The following is a 19,119-nucleotide window of genomic DNA, read 5'->3' on the forward strand; positions in this document are numbered from 1 at the left end:
AATGTCTATAATTTATATATTTTAGCTGTTTGCCTGGTGGCCGACTTTAATATAAAAATAGCCAAACTATAGAAAGGTAAGAAGAGAGGGCCAGATCCACAAAGATCCGGCGTAACGTAGAAATTCCCATTTAAGTTACACTGCCTTAAAATTTCTACCTAAGTGCCCGATCCACAAAGCACTTACCTAGACATTTTCGGCTGTGTAACTTAAATTCCGCCGGCGCAAGGCGTTCCTCTTCAAATGGGGGCGATTCCCATGTAAATTAGGCGCGCTCCCGCGCCGGCCGGACTGCGCAACAACACAAAACATAAAAAAAAAAAAAAGAGTAAAAAAGGCCAAGGAGGTGTGAAATGTTTTCCCAGAGTGCCTTGCAGTGTCACCTGGGAAAATGTTCATTTTATCTTTTGTTCAATAAAGCACACTACTCATTATTACTCATTAAAAGTAATTTGTCTGCATTGATGAGTTGTAATTGTCTAAATAATGACTATGTATGTCAGCTTTTAGGGGGAATCTCAGTGAACACAACATATTTCCCAAAGCGCCAATGTAGTCCTAGAACCATTTAGGATGAGATCAGCAATCAATAAACTGAACAGTGGGTGGTACAATTACTATTTGACATGTTAATTAATAATTATTCAGAGTTTTGATTTTCTTACACGGTATGTTTTTCTTTTTAAAGAGAATCTGTCTCAAAATGCATAAATAAAGATACAAGGGCCTAGATTCAAGAAGCAATTGCGTCTGCGTAACCATAGTTACGCAGCGCAATTGCTTACTTGCGCCGGCGTTACGAATGCTCCTGATTCAGGAACCTCGTTACGCCCACGGCAGCCTAAGATATGACTAGCATAAGGCTCTTATGCCATTCATATCGTAGGCTGCATTCTTACGTTGGCCGCTAGGGGGCGTTCCCATTGTGGTCAGCGTATAGTATGCAAATTGCCTACTAACGCCGATTCACAACGTTACGCGAGCCCTGCGTACGCAGTTTACGTCGTTTCCGTACGGCGGTTTTCGCGTAAGGCTGCCCCTGCTATTAGCAGGGGCAGCCAATGTTACGTATACCCGTCGTTCCCGCGTCGCGAAGTTAAAATTTTACGTCGTTTGCGTAAGTGAATCGTGAATGGCGCTGGACGCCATTCACGTTCACTTTGAAGCAAATGACGTCCTTGCGACGTCATTTGCCGCAATGCACGTCGGGAAAGTTTCCCGACGGAGCATGCGCCCTACGCTCGGCGCAGGAACGCGCCTAATTTTAATGATTCCCGCCCCCTACGGGATCATTTAAATTGCGCGCGCTTACGCTTGGCATTTTGCCGGAGCGCCCACGTAATTTACGGAGCTACTGCTCCGTGAATCGAGGGTAGCGCAGATAATTTGCGGGGGCGCAGGGCAAAGACGGTGCCCTGCGCCTACGTAAAAACTGCGCAAATCTTATTGAATCTACCCCATAGTTACCAGTGGCGGCTAGTGCTCAATTTTTTTTTGGGGGGGCAAACTACAAGTCCCATCATGCCATCATGCCTCTGGGTGTCATGCTTGATGCTGTAAGAGTCTCGCTATACATCATGAGACTTGTAGTTTGGCAACAGCTGGAGGTCCGCTAATTGCATATCCCTGTTATAGGCCAAAGGCATGACAACGAGGATGCCATTAAAGTTCACGTGCGTGTAAAGGTAGGTGTCCCAATACTTTTGGTAATGTAGTGTAGGTGCCTATTCTAAGCCTGAATACCTCTAGGCCAGTGATGGCGAACCTTGGCATCCCAGATGTTTTGGAACTACATTTCCCATGATGCTCATCTACACTGCAGAGTGCATGAGCATCATGGGAAATGTAGTTCTGAAACATCTGGGGTGCCAAGGTTCACCATCACTGCTCTAGGCTACCCATTCACCAGGCACTATTTTTAAGAGATGAGGCCTCTTTTAGAGTCTTTAGCAATGATCTCCAGGGCTGGACTGGGACAGAAATTTGGCCCTGGACTTCATCCAGACTGGCCCACTTTGACAGGTCTCTCCCATGGCAACAGGGCAACTCCCACACACCCCCCCCCCAGCCACCCAAGCCCCCTCTCCCCCTTCACTAGCCACTAGCCATTCTACTTTTATTAGAGTAGAACGGCTGGTACTGGTCCTCTTATAGGCAGTACCAGTGGGGAAGCTAGACATTATTTCACCCGGGGCAAAGAATCAGTTCGGTGCCCCCCCTTATGGGACAAGATTAGGCAGAAGTGAGAAACTCCCAGGCCATAGCTGTTGAGTCAGCTGTCTGTCCCCTCCCCCCATGCTCCTCTGTCGTCCCCCCTGCTCCTCCCCCTGCTCCTCTGGTCCTCTGTTTCCCCCAGGTGAACGCTGCGGGGAGGGAGAGGAGGTGAGCGCTGCGGGAAGGGAGAGACAGAGGAGCAGAGGGGGGCGGCAGTCCGCTGTCACTGAAGCCGGCCCACTGGGAAACTCCCTGTAGTCCCAATGGCCAGTCCATCCCTGATGATCACATTGCAGTGTATGGTGCAGCACGCAACCAATCCTGAGGTCGGTCAAAGTCATATTTGCCATGCTGGAAACCACCAGCCGATGTTCAATCAGGAGAAGGAAATTGTCCTCCTAATGCTCATATTCAAAATGAGATGGGTTTGGAGTAATTGCAGTGTTTCTCGCAGCATTTGGCCATCACTTTGAGGACAGGCAGACCTTGTGTCTGCCTAAAAGATCTGCCTATCTAAAGACTTTTCACGTCTTTGATTCCGTTTTTAGTAAACAACCCTGAGAATAAGATGGGAGTCATTTGCAGTCAGAGGCGACGCTGATCCGTGGGCCGTGAAGTAATACAACAGCGGATAACTAAGTCTATCATTAACTGAGATACAGCGATGGAATGGCTCCAAACGAGGAGCACAACTTACTGCTGGGGACATGATGAGGACATGGGGATTATTACAGCTAATGGCTTCTGTGATACAGCATTTCTCTCCTGGGAGCGCTTCGTTCCCGCACAATTGAAGGGTTTAAACTTCTAAATCTTTCCCAAGTTGTTTATAGAGGAAGGACGGGATTCGGTCTACCTGCACCCTTTCTTTTCTAAAATGTGAAGCTGCTGCAACAAATACCGGCTTCCTTTTACTCCTGAGCATAGCATCTTTGAGCATTTTTCCAGTGGTTATTTTCATGTTTTTATGTGCAATTTTGGCGGGTTTTTATGCACAACTTGAACGTTTTTATGCGCGATTTTGAGCTTTGACGTTTTTTTTTTATTAAAGTGATAAGTGCTTTTGCGCTACTACGAACCCTTAATGAATAATAACCTAAACAAAATAAATACAGTGCAGCAAAACCTAATAGTGTCTACAATACAAAAATACAGTAATCAATAATAAATGGGATTCTGCGCAACGTATCACACAAACATGGTAAGTGTAAACAAAAAACAAAATCAAAATAGTGAGTGAATACTAAATAATGGATGATGAATAATAATAATAATAATAATAATAAGAGAGCTCGCAAGCTCAGTAGGGATGAAGCCAAAAATGCAAGTGCAAAAAAAGTCCCAAAAATATTAAATTAATGAGTGATAATATCACCAATACCAATAGGGAATGGTAAAGTGGTGACGTGCAAAATAGTCCTATAATGAATGAATAAGAGAAGCTGCCAAATGAAACTGCTGTTGTTGCTGAATCTCCACTTAATCAGATCAGGATTTGTAGACAAATGAATACACACATCCCTCCCTGGGATCACAGGACTCTTACCTCCAGGCTAATAATAAAGGGCATCTAGTATAAGCCTCCCTGGCAGTCCTCAATGGATGATCACAGCCAATCCTCCTTCAGAACGGGTGTATGTTTCCTCAGCTAGTCCAGACAGTACTCAGACCCTGATGGAAAAGGAGAAAACAAAAGGAGGGGCTCCAATAGTGAAGTAGGTAAGACTCAGGGGTGTTTATTAAAATAAATAACTGTGCTTACATCAAGCGCAATAATATCGTGCAGCAATGTTTTTAAAAAACGAGCGGATGTGTCCCCAGATGAAGACACGCGATCCCGTGTCGTAACGCGTAGGGATTGGACGGACGTACACCTGGAGTGACGTAAGCTGGCGCTGTGGACGCCGCTCGTTTTTTAAACATTGCTGCACGATTTTATTGCGCTTGATGTAAGCACAGTTATTTCTTTTAATAAACACCCCTGAGTCTTACCTACTTCACTATTGGAGCCCCTCCTTTTGTTTTCTCCTTTTCCATCATGGTCTGATAACTTGCCAATAATCATGGCCAATAACTTGCATATAAGCCTTCAAAATGGGGACAATTGATTTTTCTAGTTCGGGTCCCATAGACTTTAATAGGGATTCGCAGTTCAGGTCGGAACTTTTGCTATGTTCAAGAGTTCTGACGCAAGCCAAACCCGGGGCGGGGGGCCCGAGGGGAAGTTTGGCCCATCTCTACTAGCTATGGTTATATCCAAGGCTTTTTTTTTAGGGGGGAACTTTGGTGTCTGCTCACCACAATCACTTGTAAACACAGAAGTCTGTGACACACTCTGTATGTAATGTAATCCTGGTATTTACTGCCCCTTTAAGACCCTCTTACCATGAAATTGGACTGACCACACCCACTTTTTGATGTGATTTGGAGGGTGTGTGTAGGGGGAGGAGTTTTGTAGTTTTGTGGGGCTGTGATTACCGTATTTATCGGGCTATAACGCATCCCCGGCGTATAGCGCGTACCCCCGAACTTGAAGGAAGATTCCTGCAAAAAAAATTAAAAATACTTACAGTTTGGATGCCCCTCATCGGTGTCTTGCCCATCGTCCTGCCAGTCTTCCATCGTGTCCATCGCCGGCCTCGTCCGGTCCGGCGTCCTTCTGCGGCCATCCCCGCTCAATCCCCGCTTCCCGCGCTGTGTTCGAACCACTGCGCCGACATATACCGAGCGGAGTACACTCGGGTATAGTCGGGCGGGCTCGGCTCCTCTTGCGTAAAGGACGTACAGGACGCACAGGACGTGACCGCGAGAGGAGCCGAGCCTGTCCGACTATACCCGAGTGTACTGCGCTCGGTATATGTCGGCGCAGTGGTTCGAACAAAGCGCGGGAAGCGGGTATCGGCGTATATCGCGCACCCACGATTTTCCCCTGAGGCAAAAAAGCGTGCGGTATACGCCGATAAATACGGTAAGTTCCAGCACCTATTGTTTGAGAAAAAAAGCCCTGGTTATATCAATAGCCAAAAAGGAAGACTTTGCATGAAGATTAGGTATCTTAAAAGATAAAGTCAGAAAACTAGAAAAAAAAGTTGGATAGATGTTGCGATAACAGCCTCCATTTCATAGTCTTACCTCCCCTTTCCGTTACAGCAGTTGGGTGGAGTTTCTAAATATGCAGTATACTAGACACCAGAGTTGAACCCAGCACACAATGACAGGTCAGACACGCCCCTTTCCTTTCTCTGCAAGTCTGGTTGAAGTAAATGATGCTGAGGGGTGTGGCCAGTACTCAGCTCCGCCAGCACAGAGCGCTGAAGTGCGATGGAAGGAAGAAGGATTTTCTCTGAAAGTAAAAGTATTTTGAGGCATTTCCTTCCATTTCCAAATCATGGCACGCAGAGGTAAAAAGGTGTGAGAATTCCACTGAGCCCCAACCACGCCATCACGCCACTTCTTCCTTATTGCTAGCGCTGAATCTACATCTTCCATTCTTGTTAGCATTTGTCATGAGGATAAATTAATTCTGTGCTGCTGTCTACTTACATTATAATGCACATCAGTAAGAGGGAATGGAGGGACACTAGACTTTCAGGGCTTTAACCATGATTGGGTTGATGAGCAGTGTGTCCTCTTTTCACCTCCGCGTCCGCAAACGTCTTCCTGATTTGGAGATCAACTCCAAGCAAACAGATAAATTCACACATTAAGGCCCAGATTCTCAACCGAGATACGACGGCGTATCTCCAGATACGCCGTGGTATCTCTGTGTTGAGCCGTCGTATCTCTGCGCCTGATTCTTAGAATCAGTTACGCATAGATATCCATTAGATCCGACAGGCGTAAGCCTCTTACGCCGTCGGATCTTAAGTGCATTTTTTTTTTTGGACCGCTAGGTGGCGCTTCCGACGAAATCCGCATTGAGTATGCAAATTAGCTAGATACGCGAATTCCCGAACGTACGCGCGGCCGACGCAGTAAAGTTACGACGTTTACGTTAGTCTTTTCCCGGCGTAAAGTTGCCCCTGCTATAGGAGGCGCAGCCAATGTTAAGTATGGCCGTCGTTCCTGCGTCGAAATTTTAAAAAGTTACGTCGTTTGCGTAAGTCGTCCGTGAATGGGGCTGGACGTCATTTGCGTTCACGTCGAAACCAATGACGTCCTTGCGGCGTACTTTGGAGCAATGCACACTGGGAAATTCCACGGACGGCGCATGCACCGTTCCGCAAAAACGTCAATCACGTCAGGTCACAGTAGTTTTACATAAAACACGCGCTCCTGATCCAAATTTGAATTAGGCGTGCTTACGCCGGCCGATTTACGCTATGCCGCCGCAACTTACGGAGCAAGTGCTTTGAGAATACAGCACTTGCCCGTTTAAGTTGCGGAGGCGTAACGTAAATGAGATACGTTACGCCCGCACAATTTTGCGCGGCTGTACAAGAATCTGGCCCTAAATATCAAGTTGCTGACCGCCCTATAGCAGCCTTAATGCTACAGGGTTGCCATTTTTTCTTTCGGGGGGGCGGCAAACAACCCCCTCCCCCCCCGGTCCATCGGCGGAAACCCCCCCAGGACGGCTAGGACATCAAAGTCCTGCACTTACCCCATCTAGGAAGCGGACGGGCGGGTAGTGTGTCCGGCGAGCGGCAGCTTTTTTTTCTTCCTCCTCCTGTACATTACGGAGGCTTCTGCCGTGCATCTATCTCCTCCTCCTCCACTAGGAACCCAATAGGATCGCCTGTCCTTTCAGCCAATCGGGAAATGGGTATCAGACCCGTGCTTCCTGATTGGCAGAGAGGCAATTCAGTGTTAGAGTAGTGAATATTCATTCGCTACTCTAACACACCTGGGTGGGCTCCGAGCGCAATTCTCTGCGACTGGAGCCCACCCTATTGTGAAGCCTATTAGAGTCTCTGGTTCTAATCAGGTGCTTCAAAGAAACACCCCCGCCACTGTAATCGAAAAGGGGTCGGACGCATGAATAGGGGGAGGTGGCAGGCAGGGGCGGACTGACAACTCATGGGGCCCCCGGGCAATAGAAGATTATGGGGCCCCCGGGTTTACAGATGGCTGTCACACCAGGAGTAAGTAACAAACAAAAGAACATATAGAGTACAACAGTCAGGATGAGCTCCACGCTCACATCAGAGTCCCAACATTCTCCATATACATCACAGTCCCCAGTGTGCCACCTTACGGCAGAACTGCACAAGTGAGTCGTAGAGCCAGCGGAATAGTGAACTGCTGTGGTTGGCCTCAGATTGGGCAGCGGGGCATGTGAATAAAGGCCACGCTTAAAGGTTGCCATGATGTCACTGCACAGGTGTGCACCTAGCCCTGCCCTTCTGCCTGATCCAAGGTCGAGCTCTGCAGTGCACCAATCACATGGCTCCAAATGGTAACAAGTGCATTTTTCACAAGCATGCGATTGTTAGCTCGACTCCTGTTGAGCAGCAGTGGGCATACATGGAACATACTGTATACACAAACGCATGCACAGTATACATACACACGCATACACTATACATACATACACATATACAGTATACACACACACTCAGTGCCGATCCTGACCTCCCTGGGACCCTAAGCAAAATTCTGCTAAGGGGCCCTCTACGGTGGTAAGAAATGGGCGTGTTTACGGAAAATAGTGGGCCTAGCTTACATGGGCGTGGCTCGCGGGTGTGGTTAGAGTCTGAGGGGTAGAGGGAGAGAAAAAAAGAGGAGAAAGAAAAAAAAAGAGGAGAAAGAAAGAAAAAAAGAGGAGAAAGAAAGAAAAAAAGAGGAGAAAGAAAGAAAGCCCAGATCTTACACTACAATAGAAATATGTGTATTCCAGAAAGTTTAACAAATCAGCAGATAAAGATCCTCCAAACACCTGGTGTTAGCGCTTTAATCATCCCGGCACCATGGTTATTATGGTGTCAGGATGATTGCAGCACATTATTTCTATTATTACATTGTTATATAAAATGAAATTATTCAACTCACCCGTAGTCCCTCCTTACATCAGGCATTCCCAGCGAAGTCCCTCCTTACATCAGGTGTCCCCAGTGGAGCCCCTCCTTACATCAGGTGTCCCCAGTGGAGCCCCTTCTTACATCAGGTGTCCCCAGTGGAGCCCCTCCTTACATCAGGTGTCCCCAGAGGATGCCCCTCCTTACATCAGGTGTCCCCAGAGGATGCCCCTCCTTACACCAAGTGTCCCCAGCGGAGCCCCTCCTTACATTGAGTATTCCCAGCAGAGTCCCCCTAACACCAGGCATTCCCAGCAGAGTCCCCCTAACACCAGGCATTCCCAGCGGAGTCCCCCTTACACCAGGCATTCCCAGCGGAGCCCCCCATACATCAGGCAATCCCAGCCCCGACTTACATCATCAGGTATCAAGCCATAGCAGCAGAGATTCTCTCCGCCGCCATTACAGTACAGAGTGGACAGGAGTGTGGAGAGGCGGCCGGTTGGCTGCCAATAGGAATTGAGCTGCGGCATCGCCCACCCCCGCCCCTTTCCCACATCATTTCACAGACAGACATCAGCGGGGCAGGAGGTGGGTGGTGCCACAGCTCAATTCCTATTATTTGGTCTACAAGAAAATGGCGGCCGGCAAAGAAATTGTCTCCGCCCGGCCACGGACCGCTGGCAGCGGTGACGGCGGCTGCGGGGAAGAATCGGGGGCCCCCGAGTATTACTCGGGCCCTACGCAGCTTGTGTAGCTAGCGTATGGGGCGAATCTGCCCTGCCCACACTATACATACACACACATGCAGTATATACGTACACTATACATACACACACATACAGTGTATGTATGTATGTATGTATGTATATATATATATATATATATACACACACTCTCTATATATACACATACAGTATATACGCACTCTATACATACACACATAGTATATACGTACACTATACATACACACACACATACAGTATATATATATATATACACACACACTCTCTATATATACACATACAGTATACATACTACAGCATTTTTCACCCAAAAGTGTGCTTGATTGAACACACTGCTGCCCCCATCTCCTGACATGCTGGGACTTGTAGTTCCCCAGCAGCTCACAGGCACATTAGTTGGAAATACAGGAGAGGAGAGGAGGGGGACTGTGCCTGTGTACAGCTAATGAGTAGGGAGATGTAGTTAGTAGATATTGAGGAGACATTCAGGACATGTTCTTCCTCCAGGAGCATTGCACTTGTCACACACAAAATCGATCTTATAGTCAGGAAGAGCCATGCTAGAGGTACCACATCCCCTCCCTCTCTGCTCTCCAGGGGAATCCACTGACAAGAATCCATCTTGTAAAACTCAGCCAGTTTACCTCATCAGGCAGCAGTCCGTCCCACACTGTAAGGTGTCCCCGCCTCCCTCTCCTCTAGCAGTCGGACTCTGTCTGCATCTCCTGCTACTGTGTCAAAATAGCCGCGCTGTGGAAGGGGGCGTGTACAACATGTTCCTATTGGCTGAGGGGGCAGTGCAGAGGCGGGGCAGCTATAATCTTAGGATTTCTACATCAAAATAGTGTCGGTGTCAGGCATTTCAGAAACAGATGTAAAAAAAACACTGTTTTTTACATTCTGTCCCTAGTTTTACCGAGGCTGGCCACCCTGATGGGGCCCCCTAGTGGCACGGGCCCTCGGTCACTGCCCGAATGACCGAATGGTCAGTCCGCCCCTGGTGGCAGGGGAGAAAGGAGAGGCGTCGCCCGTGCGCCCTTAAAGCGGAGTTCCACCCATTTTAAAGTCGGCAGCTACAAAAAGTTTAGCTGCTGACTTTTAAAAAATCAGACACTCACCTGTCCCACGATCCAGTGATGCGGGCGCACGAAGCCTCGCTCCTCTTCCCCTCCTCTCCGCTGGCATTCTAACTGTGGGCACCCGGCTTTGGCTTTACAACCAGGTGCCCGCTGCGAATGTGCGAGCCGCGCTGCACGCTGTGAATGGCCGAGCAATCTTCTGGGACCTGTGACGTGTCCCAGAAGATTGCAGGAAGGGAGGGGGAGAGGTGATCTTCCTTACGGCGCCAAAGCAACAGGGGAGGAAGTGAGAGTTGGGTGCCTGTAAAAACAGGGTACCTGCTCCCCCCCCCCAAAAATGACATGCCAAATGTGGCATGTCAGGGGGTCACCAGCATATAAAGCGGAAGTTCAATTTTTGGGTGGAACTCCGCTTTAATGGAAGGGCCAGCCCTGCATACTTATATATGTGATCCTGCACTTCTGGGTAGGAGGCGCGCCGCTTCTGCTGAGATTAGTCACACTGGGGGAGATTCAGATAGAGATACGACGGCGTATCTCCTGATACGCCGTTGTATCTCTGAGATCCGACGGTCGGATCTATGCGACTGATTCATAAGAATCAGTTACGCATAGATCTCCCTTAGATCCGACAGGTGTAAGTGACTTACACCGTCGGATCTAAGGCTGCAATCTCCCGCCGGCCGCTAGGTGGCACTTCCATTTGTATACGCGACGAATATGCAAATGAGGAGATCCGCCGATTCAGAAACGAACGCCCGCCCGTCGCTTTTTTTTACGCCGTTTGCGTTTGGCTTATTCCGGCGGATAGTTTCCCCTGCTATATGTGGCGTATCCAATGTTAAGTATGGCCGTCGTTCCCGCGCCGAGTTTTGAATTTTTACGTCGTTTGCGTAAGTCGGCCGCGAATACAGATGGAAGTAATTTACGTTGACGCCGAAACCAATGACGTCCTAGCGACGTCATTGGGAGCAATGCACGCCGGGAAAATTTGCGGACGGCGCATGCGCAGTTAAATCGGCGCAGGGACGCGCCTGTTTTAAATACTACACTCCCCCTAGCCGCGGAATTTGAATTCCGCCGGGGGAGTTCCGATCCGTCGGCGCAAGTTTCGAGGTAAGTGCTTTCTGAATACTGCACTAGCCTCTGAAATTTGCGCCGTCGGATCGTAAATCAGATAGATTACGCGGATCTAAAGATCCGCTAATCTATCTGAATCTAGCCCACTGTGTACACATAAACACTGATTAGGCACACATTTAACCCTTTGTTTGTCCTATATGTTTAACCCCTTCCCAGCCAGTGTCATTAGTACAGTGACAGTGCATGTTCTTAGCACTGATCACTGTATTAGTGTCACTGGTCCCAACAAAGGGGGTTACAAGTGCAAACTACAAGTGCAAAGTGCACTTGAAATTGCACTGAAAGTGCACAAGGATCTAAATCTGAGGGGTAGATCTGAAATGAGGGGAAGCTCTGCTGATTTTATCATCCAATCATGTGCAAGCTAAAATGCTGTTTTCTATTTTCCTTGCATGTCCCCCTCGGATCTACAGCGACTGCACTTCCAAGTGCACTTTCAGTGCACTTTGCACTTGTAGTGCAAAGTGGATTTGCTTTTCGTAAATAACCCCCCATAGTGTCAGTTAGTGTGAGATTGTTCAGCGCAATATCGCAGTCCCGCTATAAGTCGATGATCGCTGCCATTACTAGTATAAAAAATATTTCTAAAAAATTCCAGTATACAGTACAGTGCCTTGCAAAAAATATTCATACCCCTTGAAATTTTCCGAATTTTTTCATGCTAGAAACCAAAACCGTAAATGTATTTTATTGGGATTTTATGTGATAGACCAACACAAAGGGGGGTTATTTACTAAAGACAAATCCACTTTGCACTACAAGTGCAAACTACAAGTGCAAACTACAAGTGCAAAGTGCAGTCGCTGTAGAAACCCAAGGGGGACATACCGTATTTTCCGGCGTATAAGACGACTTTTTAACCCCTGAATTTCTTCTTAAAAGTCGGGGGTCATCTTATACGCCGGTAACCTAACATGCAGACAGCGGCCGTCCATTTTTCAAAAGCCGCGCCTCCTCCTTCTGGTGTTCCGTGATAGGCGGAGCACTCAGCTTCCCGGGAGACACTTTGTTCAGTGTTCCGCCTATCACGGAGGCCCTCTCGTCCGAGACCGAGGACGACAGGGCCTCCGTGATAGGCGAACACTGAACACAGTGTCTCCCGGGAAGCTGAGTGTTCCACCTATCACAGAACAGCAGAAGGAGGAGGCGCGGCTTTTGAAAAAATGGACGGCTGCGGTCTGACAGATACTGCATGTCTTAGGATAAGGTAAGGGATCGTCAAGACATGCAGTGACACAGTGAGGCATGTAATGGGACACAGTGAGTCTGGCATGTAATGGCACAGTGAGGCATGTAATGGGGCACAGCGAGTCTGGCATGTAATGGCACAGTGAGGCATGTAGTGGCACAGTGAGGCATGTAGTGGCACAGTCTGGCATGTAATGGTGGCACAGTCTGGCATGTAATGGCACAGTGAGGCATGTAGTGGCACAGTCTGGCATGTAATGGTGGCACAGTCTGGCATGTAATGGCACAGTGAGGCATGTAATGGCACAGTGAGGCGAGGCATGACTAGTAGGAAAGGGGGTCATCTTATACGGCGAGTATATCCCAAAACCAACATTTTAGCTGGAAAATTAGGGGGTCGTCTTATACGCCCAGTCGTCTTATACGCCGGCAAATACAGTACAAGGAAAATGAAAAACAGCATTTTAGCTTGCACATGATTGTGTAGCGCTACCCCCTCAGGAGCCGCTGGTTGTTTTTGGGCATTAAGGTCACCGGTTGACAGTTGACGTGTACCTATCAGTGTCCCGGTCACCAGATCCCCGATGGTTCGTTCAAGTCTCTCAGACAACCTGCCTCCGGGTTCTCCTTGAGCCGATCCCCCACCGCACAGCACATAGCTTAGGATCTCTTCAGTAGAGCTGGGGACCCAATAAGTCACTGGGGCCCCTGGTAGCATCAGTTGCCCCAGGCCATGAAGGCCCAGAGTCAGGAACTCCGCGTTGCGCGCGACCCCAGGCCATAAAGGTTGGTGCCGCACCCGGAACCAGGAACCCGCGAAGAACCAATAACAATGGCTTCCGCCACAGAAATACTCCTTCCCAGCATGCCCCGCGAGAGAAAACTCCTCTAATTGGCTGCTAGGAAGAAGCGGCTCCTCCTGGACCTCTCTGGCGTCACCTGCCGCCCAGGGATGGTACCGCATCCCTAGAACGCAGTCTGACCCACAGAACAATCCAGATTTGGCGACAGCCAATAATTTGCTATAATTCGGAAAGAGAGCAACTTATCTCTCTCATTCCCCACTAACTTTAGCGTAGTGCCTTTACTGAAAGTAAGGGGGGGCTACAATTGGATGATAGAAATCAGCAGAGCTTCCCCTCCTTTCAGATCTACCCCTGATCAACAGAGAGGAAAAAGCCAAAGAAAAGAAAACAAATGCAGCCACCACATCTAATGATTAGTAAGCTGCAATATATTCAATTTTTGGTTTCGGGTTTAATACCGCTCTAAAGCCAGATGGTTTGCGGTCAATCTAGTAGCCACTTAGAAAGTGCAAATGTGATGAGATGATCCAATTTCATGCTACATTGGTGAAAATAATTCCGGATTTAGCCACATGCTGAGATTACAATGATCGTCTTACATCTGCTACAAAAATCTCATATCAGGTAAAATGTATTTAAGAATTTAAACTCCTTATCTAGTCCTTGCTGCAACCGAAGGCGGTGCTCAGGACTGGAGAAGCTCTCTTACATAAAACTACATTATGCAGTTTAAGATTTTAATTTTTTTTTAAGCTCCGGAATATTTTACCCCCTTCATGACCATGCCATTTTTTGCTATACCGCACTGCGCTAATTTAAATAATAATTGCACCCTCATGCAATGCTGTATCTTAACAAAATGTATTACCGTATTTATCGGCGTATACCGCGCACTTTTTTGCCCTGAAAAAATCGTGGGTGCGCAGTATACGCCGATACCCGCGCCGAGTTTGAACACTGTTTGAACACTGCGCCGACATATACCGAGCGCAGTACACTCGGGTATAGTCGGGCAGTCTCGGCTCCTTGCGCGCTCACGTCCTAGAAGTACAGGACGTCAGCGCGAGAGTTGCCGAGCATTGCCGACAATACACGAGTGTACTGCGCTCTGTATATGGCGGCGCAGTATTCAAACTCGGCGCGGGAAACGAGCGGGGAGGACGCCGCAGAAGGACGCCGGACCCGATGAAGAGGATACCCGAAGGCGCAGACGGACGCCGGACCTGACGAAGAGGACACCCGAAGCCGCAGAAGGACGCCGGACCCGACGAAGAGGACACCCGAAGCCGCAGACGGACCCGACGAGGCCGCCGCGCAAGACACCAAAACTGTAAGTACAAAAAAAAAACTTTTTTCCCCACAGGATTCAGGGCAACTTTAGGGGTGCGCGGTATACGCGGGAGCGCGCTATACCGCGATAAATACGGTATTTATTTTTATTTTTTTCCACTTAAATAGAGCTTCCTTATGGTGGTATTTGATCACCATTTTGGCCCAGATTCAGGTACATCCGCGTGATATTTTCGGGGGAGCAGGGCAATGATTTTGCCCTGCGCCCCCTCAAATATTTTGCGCTACCCTCGATTCACGGAGCAGTAGCTCCGTAAATTGCGAGGGCGCGCCGGCAAAATTGCCCGGCGTAAGCGCGCGCAATGTAAATGATCCCGCCGGGGGCGGGAATCATTTAAATTAGGCACGCTCCCGCGCCGAGCGTACAGCGCATGCTCCGTCGGGAAACTTTCCCGACGTGCATTGCGGCAAATGACGTCGCAAGGACGTCATTTGCTTCAAAGTGAACGTGAATGGTGTCCAGCGCCATTCACGAATCACTTACGCAAACGACGTGAAATTCAAATTTCACGGCGCGGGAGCGGCGGCTATAGTTTAGCATTGGCTGCCCCTACTATTAGAAGGGGCAGCCTTGCGCTAAAGTTGCCGTACGGAAACTCCGTACCTGACTTGCGCGGGGCCCGCGCAAGTTTGTGAATCAGTTGGTAGTATGCAATTTGCATACTACACGCTGATCACAATGGGAGCGCCCCCTAGCGGCACACGCAAGAATGCAGCCTAAAATCTGCTAGGCATAAGAGCCTTATGCCGCGCAGATTTTAGGCTGCAGTCGGTGTAACAAGGTTCCTGAATCAGGAGCACTCGTTACACCGGAGCAAGTAAGAAATTGCGCCGTGTAACTTATGGTTACACGGGCGCAATTGCTTCTTGAATCTGGGCCTTTTTTTTTATTCTTTGCAATATAAATGAAAAAATACCAAAAATTTGGGGGGGAAAAAAACAATGGGGTAGATTCAGTAAGCAATTGCGTCTGCGTAACCATAGTTACGCAGCGCAATTGCTTACTTGCGCCGGCGTATCGAATGCTCCTGATTCAGAGAGCTCGATACGCCGACTGCAGCCTAAGATATGCCTGGCATAAGGCTCTTATGCCGTCATATCGTAGGCTGCATTCTTACGCAGGCGGCGTTCCCGTAGTGGTCAGCGTAGAGTATGCAAATTGCATACTAACGCCGATTCACAACGGTACACGCGCCCTGCGTACGCAGTTTACGTTCGTCGGTTTCCGCGTAAGGCTGCTCCTGCTATTAGCAGGCACAGCCAATGCTAAGTATACCCGTCGTTCCCGCGTCGCGAAATTTGAAAAATACGTCGTTTGCGTAAGTGAATCGTGAATGGCGCTGGACGCCATTCACGTTCACTTTGAAGCAAATGACGTCCTTGCGACGTCATTTACCGCAATGCACGTCGGGGAAAGTTTCCCGACGGAGCATGCGCACTACGTTCGGCGCGGGAACGCGCCTAATTTAAATGATCCACGCCCCCTATGGGATCGTTTAAATTACGCGCTCTTACGCTGGGCATTTTTCAGGAGCGCCCACGCAAATTACGGAGCTACTGCTCCGTGAATCAAGCGTAGCGCAGGAAATTGACGGAGGCGCAGTGTTAAAACGGTACACTGCGCCTCCGTAAGAAATGGGCAAGTCGTACCTGATTCTACCCCAATATTTTTTTACTTTCTACTATAAAACATAATAAAAACTCTACTCTCTGCCTCTCTTCAGCGCTACGGCGCCCAGAGCGGGGAAAAAGCTGTTGCTGGGCAGAACAGCGGTGAGAGATGATGTAATCTCTCTGCTCGCTCGCCGCACCTCTGATAGAGCAGCCTTCGTGGCCCGGCTGTACGAGTGGATCAGCCATGATGTGGGGCGGGCCGTGACAGATGATGTAATCTCTCTGCTCGCTCGCCGCACCTCTTACAGTGCACCCTTCTTGAGGCAGCTGCAAAGGGCCACGGCCCGCACCAGTCCACTGCCCAGGGGTTGGGGAACCCGCCTCAAGGGACAAGAAGGAATACAGTGAAAAGCTTTTCCTTGGAGTCCCATGAGGTACACAGGAGGTACACAGGAGATTACCGTATTTATTGGCGTATACGCGCACTTTTTTGCCCTGAAAATTAGGGCAAAATCGTGGGTGCGCGGTATACGCCGATACCCGCTTTCCCGCGCCGAGTTTGAACACTGCGCCAGCATATACCGAGCGCAGTACACTTGTATATAGTCGGGCAGGCTCGGCCCCTCTCGCGCTCACATCCTGGACGTGAGCGCAAGAGTAGTCCGAGCCTGCCTGACTATACCCGAATGTACTGTGTTCGGTATATGCCGGCGCAGTGTTCAAACTCGGCACGGGAAAGTGGGGATCGAGCGGCAGCGGGGAGGACATCGCAGCCTAAGGACGCCGGACCCAACGAAGAGGACACCCGAAGCCGCAGACGGACGCCGGGCCCGACGAAGAGGACACCCAAAGCCGCAGACGGACGCCGGACCCGACGAAGAGGACACCCGAAGCCGCAGACGGACGCCGGACCCGACAAAGAGGACACCCGAAGCCGCAGTCGGACGCCGGACCCGACGAGGCCGCCGATGGACGCCGCGCAAGACACCAAAACTGTAAGTAGTAAAATGTAATAAAATGTTTTTTTTTACAGGAATGTCGGGTCCACTTTAGGGGTGCGCGCTATACGCCGGAGCGCGCAATACCCCGATAAATACGGAAATTATCAGTATGTAACTTTCTGTGTCTCTCATTGGACGAGAAAGAAGTTTCTTCTGGAATGACATTAACACTTGAGAGCTTATTTGATATTTTAGTGATTGCATTGTTATATACTTTAGGCATTAATCATTACATGTAGAAAACAAGTCTTCCATCAAGTGGCTGACTTTTTGCTATATTGGCAGTTGGCAGGGTTGCAAATCTGTGAATGTACATAATAATAACGATAATAATGATTTCTGCGCTTCTTGCGCCACCCTCAGATAGTCCAGTTGACATTCCTCATGAAGGGTACACGCTTAATTAAATCTATCGCTTGATAAATTTGCTTGGCACTCCAGACACAGCATGGCTCGTTGACTGGAGAAGTGAAAATTGTCAGAGAAGGTCTCCGAGCTCATGGATCAATTTCTGCCGCTTTTCACCAGCAGATAGAGATGATATTTTGTGGATGTAAATATGGCGAGGAATGAAGGACTCCTGGGAACTGACCTATACAGCTCATTCATCATTTCCCTTCCTTGTTCCCCTTCTTCTGCGCTTGGCCAAGCCTTGTTTTCTTACCCAGAAGCCTCTGGGCTCTGTCCGGTGTCAAGGCAAATAACTTGTTGATTGCTCGAATCCTGGAGATGATTGATCTTTTAAACATCCACCTTGAACACGATCCAGTAAATCTGCACTGAAACAGCTGAGCGCTGGTCGCTGATGAGATTGCCTTTCGCTAAAGAGAGAAAAAGCAGACATATTAACCTATGAAGCCGGATTAGGGAGCTTAGTAGTTGTTTTTCTTTCTTTTTTGTAATTTGCTTGTTGCGTATATAGAGTGTTACGCTTTAAACTTCTTATATTAACCACTTTTTCTGACAAGTAAAAATCTTTATATATTTTTCACTATAAATTTACTTAGGATGTGTATATATATATATATATATATATATATATATATATATACAGTACAGACCAAAAGTTTGGACACACCTTCTCATTCAAAGAGTTTTCTTTATTTTCATGACTATGACAATTGTAGATTCACACTGAAGGCTTCAAAACTATGAAGTAACACATGTGGAATTATACATAACAAAAAAGTGTGAAACAACTGAAAATATATTTCATATTCTAGGGGCCAGATTCACAAACGAGATACGACGGCGTATCTACTGATACGCCGTCGTATCTCTGTTTCTAACTATGCGACTGATTCATAGAATCAGTTACGCATAGCTAGCCCTAAGATCCGACAGGTGTAATTGAATGTCGGATCTTAAGGATGCAATTCTAGGCCGGCCGCTAGGTGGCGAGGCCATTGCGGCCGGCGTAGAATATGCAAATGAATACTTACGGCGATCCCCGAACGTCCCGAACGGCCCGTCGATCTAACTCTACGTCGTTTCCGTCGAGTTACGCCGCGTAAAACTAGGGCTGAACCCTAGTTGTCTTAAGCCATGTTAAGTATGGCCGTCGTTCCCGCGTGGAAATTTAAACATCAACGTCGTTTGCGTAAGACGTCCGTGAATGGCGCTGGACGCCATTTACGTTAACGTCTAAGCAAATGACGTCGGTGCGACGTCAGTAAGCGCAATGCTGTCGGGTAATTTAGGCGGGAGCGCGCCTAATTTAAATGGGACTCGCCCCATTCGATTGGGCCCGCCTTGCGCCGGACGGATTTAGGATACACCACCGCAAATTTCCAGGTAAGTGCTTTGTGGATCGGGCACTAACTTGGGAAATTTGCGGCGGTGTAACTTAAAATCGTTTAAGTTACGTTGCGCCCGGGCTACGTGAATCTGGCCCTAGGTTCTTCAAAGTAGCCACCTTTTGCTTTGATTACTGCTTGGCACACTCTTGGCATTCTCTTGATGAGCTTCAAGAGGTAGTCACCTGGCGCAGCACCCCATCACTCTCCTTCTTGGTCAAATAG

The sequence above is a fragment of the Rana temporaria genome, chromosome 11 (genome assembly GCF_905171775.1).
Source record: "Rana temporaria chromosome 11, aRanTem1.1, whole genome shotgun sequence".
Taxonomy (NCBI): domain Eukaryota; kingdom Metazoa; phylum Chordata; class Amphibia; order Anura; family Ranidae; genus Rana; species Rana temporaria.